Here is a 7,500-nt window from a genome sequence, read left to right as displayed (position 1 = left end):
AAAGTTCCCTGATTGCTGATTGGTTAGAATTATCTTGTCCAACCAATCAGCGATCAGGAAACTTTTCCGAGCTAAAAGGGCACCGTTGCGAGTCGGTGCAAATATGCCTCGCTAAAAGAAATGGACTATAGGCTACCCCTGATCCTGGGAACTTATCTACCCTGATGGCAAACGGTGCAAATATTCCGACCGACCAAACAACCAGGTTCCCACTTGATCACTACTACTTCCATTATATTTGTTATAATTCAAAATATGAAAACTCATTGTACTATATAGCTTCCTTTACTATATATGGAATATATAAGATATTACTTCTAAATAGCAGATGAAGGAGAAATAAAATATATGTCTGAAGGTTGACTTGGCCCATAGCTAGAGGTAAACGACCTTACCAACCGCACCCCTCAATAGACTGCTCTGAACAGACTTTTATACAAAAAAAACAAAAACCAGCCTCTCCTAATACTCAAAATAGGCCACATATATGTGCATTTGAAAATCCATTAATATAGAGAATTTCACACATTTGCTTGGAAGCCGTGTGGGAAGCCCTGTTATTCATAGTATTACAGTTGTAGGAAGCTCAAGATACTTGTTTCGTGTGAATATAACAAACATGGTCTAGGTATACACAACTAAATCACTAAGAGGCAGTTTGATGTTTGTGGTTCTCTTACTAACAGGAACAATACCAATTACTTAGGCGCATATTGACGTGATGCAATTTTTAGCAGGACAGTTTTTTTTCTCTCGCTTTCCAAAAATAGATGGATCGCCGTCTATATTAAACCACTATATTTCTACATCGGTTATCCGAATCCCCCATTCACAATAGTCTCCGTAAGACTTGTTTCGAATAGTAAAAACATTCATTCATTCATTATGGTATTCTGGTTTATGTTATATGAATTTCATGCACTGTCCCCTTTCATGAATGCGGTGTTTCACTGTATGAAATGCCTCTTTATTCGTTATTGTTGTTTATTCAGAGTCCAAAGGTCAACAATCCACGCAAACACATCTTACTCCCCTTTCACACCTCATCAGACACACAGTTGTTGGCATAAGGCTACCTGAATCTAATCCAATCACTAAATGCTTTGAATTTGTGAAACCATTCAGCTATTTGGAAATAAAATTCTCTGATTAATTCTTTTTAATGATTCTTATTGTCTTTATTCTAGTACTTGAATCGTTTTACGGATATAAACAACTCATAAAGACCTTTTACAACAAAGAAATGTCTGGGGACATCATAGTATTCGAACAAAAGAATCTATAGCATAAATGGTCAACGCACGCTACCGAAATGGGTTTACAAACTTCAAATAAATCCCCTGTGATAAATGGACGGAATCGTAATGGACCTTTTCGGTGCAATTTTCAATTCAATTAACATTACACGCTCATGGCAAAGAAAAAAGAAAAAAAAAAAGATCGAACTCATTGGGCTATTAAGCAACGGATCACGTGACATGCTGCCATTTCATTAGGCAAAATAGCCAAGAGAAATTTAATGCAATAAAGGTAACTATAATGCGGATCAACACGTTAGTCAATGGTCATTGCATTTTAATACAGTATATCAGTTCTCAGAAACTGTTTCTCAGTTCAATATCCAAGAAAGGGATAAAAATTATTTTTTACGTTCGTTGAAGTTACTTACATTTGGATGGGTCTCTAAACGTTGTATTTAAAAGCGTTTATAAATTGGCTAAAGTATTTCATTTACCTATAAATAAAACATTTCACGTCAGAGTTTATTTACATGTCTCACATACTGAACGAGTCACTATCGCAGAAGATAAAAAGAGAGACAGTTTACTGGCAGCCAACGAGAGAGAGAGAGAGAGAGAGAGAGAGAGAGAGAGAGAGAGAGAGAGAGAGAGAGAGAGAGAGAGAGAGAGAGAGAGAGAGAGAGAGAGGAGAATAACGTTACAGAATTTCAACAGACTACCCATTACCTGGCAATTCTACATAGGTTTTATTTCCCCGAGGATCGCTCTTCTTCCCACTTGAAATATTATGAACCCTATATTTAAGGAAGCCTAATTAAGCTACCACATCTATGAAACACGTAAATCTTGATTACGCCTTTTTAATAATAATAAAATTAATAGTTACAATAGGAATTATTATAACAATGATGATAATTCTGATAGGATGCTCTCAAGTAAACATTAAATGTTATCTAAGAAAGCTGTGCCAGTATAAAAATAATAATAATAATAATAACAATAATAATAATAATAATAATAATAATAATAATAATAATAATAATAATAATAATAATAATAATAATATCTCTTCCTATCATCTCCTACTTTCCTCAAGAGCTTTCTGAATCAGATTAATTTCCTGTTTTCATGTTAAAGTTCCTCTGTTGCCGTTGGGCTATTTCTGAATAAGATTATATTTTCTCCAAGATATCTTGATAAAATTAAAGAGAAACTGTCGACAGTATTGTGAGCATAAACTTATAAATATGTAAAGGCAATGAATTTTAAGGATGTATTTTTCTACTTGACGTTCTTCACATAATGCAGGAATAAGATGGCAAATTTATCTCTCTGATTTACAGTCCCATAAAGTCTACAGTATCCGTAAAATTATATTTTCCATTTGTAAAAAGTAGAAGTCTATTGGCAATGTACTCTTTCAATGGTAGCTCGCGCAGAAGGTTGTTTAGTGAAGGTATTCGTTCTCGAGGTTTAGATGAAGATGGAAGAACAGTACGTCCAAGCTTCAAAACAAATTAAAATGCTCACAATGTTTTTATTTGGTCTCTTGACGCTTTATTTTTCATTACAGTTATTTTTTTAATGTGTTCATACTAATTCATAAAGCAAACCGTTAGTAACAAATGAATACTGATCTTTACCAGGAATCGTAAGTAATAAAAGTTTTCTTCAAAACTTTTTCAACTCGATTTTTAATAATAATTGCTTTCAGCGTTCTGAACTTTAAAATGGTCATTTCTCTTCGGCAAGTTGAATTCAAAAATATATAAGAAAGGGAGATCTCTCTTCAGCTCTTTGAACTCCATAAACAGACGTGTGGAAGGACATGTCTGAGGCTTTTGTCCTGCAGTGGACTAGTAACTACATTTTCCCAGTCTAAATTCTTAAAAACTTCTAGGCACGCTATGAATAATTTGAGAGAGATGGGGGCATCCCTATCTAACTCCTTTCTCAACCGTAAAGTTTATATTGAATAAAACGTATACAATGGAGAATATTCTATAACCATTTAAACAGCAGTATGGTTGAGTAATGGGAAATAATCTTCAGCTTTAGGTTAAATAGAAACCTTCTAACGGATTTTAAAAAGTAACACTAGGGAAAAATAAATCATTCTTCACCCTTTTTAACTGTATATCAATATAGACTAATTTTTGTAACTCTGAACTACTAAGCCACAACGGCTATGAAAGTATCTCTTTTAATATATTGAAAGGCAAAAATAAATAAGCAATAGGAACTCAGTCCTTGCCATCTTAAACAAAAAATGCGCAAGCAACAGGAATTAATCTTGCGGGAAGTAATGACGTACCTGAGGATGTTCGTACATTATTTTGTTCCGGAAGGAAACTTAAATCATTTTCCACACCATTCTGAATGGAGTGCCAGGTGCGGTTTCGGGTCCAATATCTTGCACCCCAGTGTGCGTGCAGAGGTAAGTAACTCTATAATGTGCCCACGTATTTCGCCAAGCCCCTACACAACGGAAGGGAAACCGGAGAGAAATATAAATTAACAATAGATGAAAAATATAAATATCTTTTTTTTTGTGGGTTTACTGAATTGAGAATTAAAATTTAATAATAAAATAAATGTGGATGTTTGTAATTTTACGAGAATTAACAATAAATACAATATATAAATAATTTTTGTGGTTTTGCTATGAGTTGATAATCAAAGTTTTACTAAAATAAAATAAATATGGATTTACAGCATTTGTAATTTTACAATAATTAACAATAGATGCAACATATAAATATATGTTTGTGGTATTGTTATGAGTTAAGAATAAGAATGTAACAAAAATAGAATAAATAGATGTATTTTCAATTTTACGAGATTAACAATAGACAACATTTATAAACATTTTGGGGGTTTGCCGTTAGTTGAGAATTAAAATAATATAATAGAATATGTGAATATATTTGCACTTTTACAAGATTTAACAATAGATGAGAAATATATATATCTTTTGTAGTTTTGCTATGATTTGAGAACCAAAATTTAATTAAAATAGAATCTGTGGATGTATCTCTAATTTTACGAGAATTAACAATAGGTACACTGTACAATTTGTTTTGCTATTATTATTATTATTATTATTATTATTATTTTTATTATTATTATTATTATTATTAGCTGAACAACAACCCTAGTTGGAAAAGCATGATGCTACAGAAAAATAGCCCAGTGAGGAAAAGAAACAATGAAATAAACTACAAGAGAAGTAATAACACTAAAGTAATAAAACCAAGAAATTACATATTTTGAGATCATGAACAATACTAAACCATACCCATCATATATAAACTACAAAAACTTACATAAAGCAAGAAAAAAATTACAATAGAATAACACGCCCGAGTGCACCCTCAAGCAAGAGAACTCCAACCCAAGACAGCAGAAGACACTGACACAGAGGCCATGGCACGACCGAAGACCAGAGAAAAACGTCTGACTAGACTTGTGTCCCACTCGTTGAAGAGCCGCTCACCCACGGTCCAGATGCGATCACCATAGCCTTTGTCTCTCCCTCACCCCTACCAAGAGGAAAGCAGTCACCGAACAACTAAACAGCAGCAGATAACCCCTTAAACAAAGAAGAATTGTTTGGTAATGTCAGTGTTGTCAGGTGTATGAGGACAGATCAATGTGAAAAGAATAGACCAGGCTTTTCGGTGTATGCGTAGGCAAAGAAAAAATGAGCCGTTCAGAGAGAGGGTTCCGATGAATACCGTCTGGCCCAAGGTCTATATAGACCTTGGTCTGGCCAGTCTAAGGATCCAATAACTCCCTAGCAGTAGTACTTCAACAGGTGGCTGGTGCTCCGGCCAACCTGCTACCTTAACCTAAGCCGCCCGACCCTCAAAGAATTTCTAAATGAAGGCAGAGTTCTGGTCTAGTTCTAATACTAAAATAACCAGACTAATACAACCAACAATTCAAATACAAAAAGTAAACAAAATTGACTATGCAACATACGCCTACCCTGAAATACACAATTTAAGGAAACTGGCGTTCGGTTAAAATAAACTTGAATAAGACCTATAAATAAAAACTAGGACAAAAATTCATGTATTCTTAACACACGCTAAATAGCACAAGTTACGGTATTTGTTTACAAGACTATGCTCTCCATATACTGTCAAATTATGCAAAGCTATTGTTTTCCTCTATTACTTTTCATAATAAAAAAAACAAGTTAAAAAATTAGACCCCATAGAATTATATATATATATATATATATAATATATATATATATATATATATATATATATATTATATATATATATATATATAGATATATATAAATATAAAATGTATTTTATATATATATATATATATATATATATATATATATATATATATATATATATATATATATATATATATATTACAGTAAAAATGGGGTAATTATATAGTGACACTTTCGAGTAATTACTCCATTTTTAATTTAGTATATATCAAACGTACGTGACATCACTAACGTCTGCTTGGTTGACTATGTTGACGATGTTGTTCCAGGTTGCTTAGTGAGGAACCCAGACTATTTTTTTCTTATAATTATACATTTTTTATAATCTTGACTTATTTTCCATGTAGCGAATCGTTTTAAAATTTTGAATAAGAATAAGAGGAAAACAATTGCAGCGCATAATTTGGCAGTAAACGGAGACCGTGGTCTTGTGAACAAATGCTAACGTTGCATTATCTTTAAAAAAAATGGCAATAAAACCGGTTAGCCGAAGGCAACACTTAGCGATGTTTGTCAATGACCGCCTAAACACAGTAATGAATATTTCCTCCTACAAACTACTAGATTAACCATTGGAACCGATGGCTTACCTGAGATTAAGTAGTCCAAGCATGTAAGCAGATATAATTGAACTAGACTGTTCGGCCCATCGGGGGCTACAGTATATCAGTTCACGAATAAAAAACATGGCGTCCACTTCTGACTTCCCCGCCAAAAATGTTTTTGGTGAAACCGAGCTAGTAATTTTCCGTGGATTGTAAATCTACATTGAAAGTCACTGCGATATCATTCATTCACGAGGAAATGCACGGAAATACGCACTAGAAATTATCACAAGGCATTAAAAAACTTAGAAAATCACAGAAAACGCGGAATGCGACATTGTGTGACAAAACATATCTTGTCCGATGATCGGCACTGATACGCATGCGCATGATGGAAGAGATGCCACTTGCCTCTTATTTTTTAATCTCTGGATTCTTTTTTTAATTCCACGAGCTAACTTGCTAATTTCTTTTCTTTACAGAATTGGTTGAAATGACACTTACTATTACTTAATGCTTTGAAAAAATACGTTGACAGTAAAAGACAAAATTACTTACGTGAACAACTTTTACGAAGATTAACACTATATATTGTAACACCTTACAATATATACTTATCACTAACCGTAACGTCAGCACTTACAAGAAAAAATGGGGGAATAAAATGCATTACTTTCCATTGACCAGTTAACAAGCATAATTAATGCCACTGATTGGTTTTATATTTCTAATAATCTCTGCTTGTATCTCATGTACTTCCTCGTCCACCACTATTCTCGTGTGAAGTGTTACTCTCACTAAAACATTGATGGCATATTTTTACTATTTTCCTTCTAATGAACAACTTTCTTACTCCATGGCACAGAATTTATTCTTTAGACTGAAGTTATCGATGCATCCAACATGCATCCTACCTGCTTTCCTTTCAAACGTTTAAAGGTAACTTATGAATACCAGAGGGAAGGGACAGTGACATTGCTTTATCAAGCAGGGTAATGCCCTGATGACTGACCATATTAAATTATTATTATTATTATTATTATTATTATTATTTATTTATTATTATTATTATTATTATTACTCTCAAAGGCTCCAACAGGAAAAAATAGTACTATAACCAAGCGAGGAAAGGAAATAAGGAAATGAATAAACAATATGAGAAATAATGAACAATTAACAAAATATTTTAAAAACAGCAACATCATCAAAACAGATATTTCATATATAAACTATAAAAACATTTATGTCAGCCTGTTCAACATAAAAACATTTGCTGAAGTTTGAATTTTCTAAGTTCAACCGACCCAACCACCCTATTAGTCAGATCATTCCACAACTTGGTCATAGCTGGAATAAAACTTCTAGAATACTGTGTAGCATTGAGCCTCATGATGGAGAAGGCCTGGCTATTAGAATTAACTGCATGTCTAGTATTACGAACATGATGGAACTGTCC

The 7,500-nt window shown here is 33.2% G+C and overlaps 1 long non-coding RNA gene across 2 annotated transcripts in view; it reads right to left on the bottom strand.

Moving 5' to 3' along the window:
- LOC137640645 (uncharacterized) overlaps positions 1–7,500 on the bottom strand; it is a 770,193-nt gene that overhangs the window by 369,137 nt on the left and 393,556 nt on the right. For both annotated transcript variants that reach the window (XR_011044432.1, XR_011044433.1), the window contains exon 2: positions 3,556–3,719. This is a non-coding gene — a long non-coding RNA (uncharacterized lncRNA). The remainder of the gene's footprint in view (positions 1–3,555; positions 3,720–7,500) is intronic.

This window comes from Palaemon carinicauda, chromosome 5 (genome assembly GCF_036898095.1).
Source record: "Palaemon carinicauda isolate YSFRI2023 chromosome 5, ASM3689809v2, whole genome shotgun sequence".
Lineage (NCBI taxonomy): Eukaryota > Metazoa > Arthropoda > Malacostraca > Decapoda > Palaemonidae > Palaemon > Palaemon carinicauda.
Note: the sequence above shows the minus strand (reverse complement) of the source record. Positions and strands in the feature narration are given on the sequence as shown.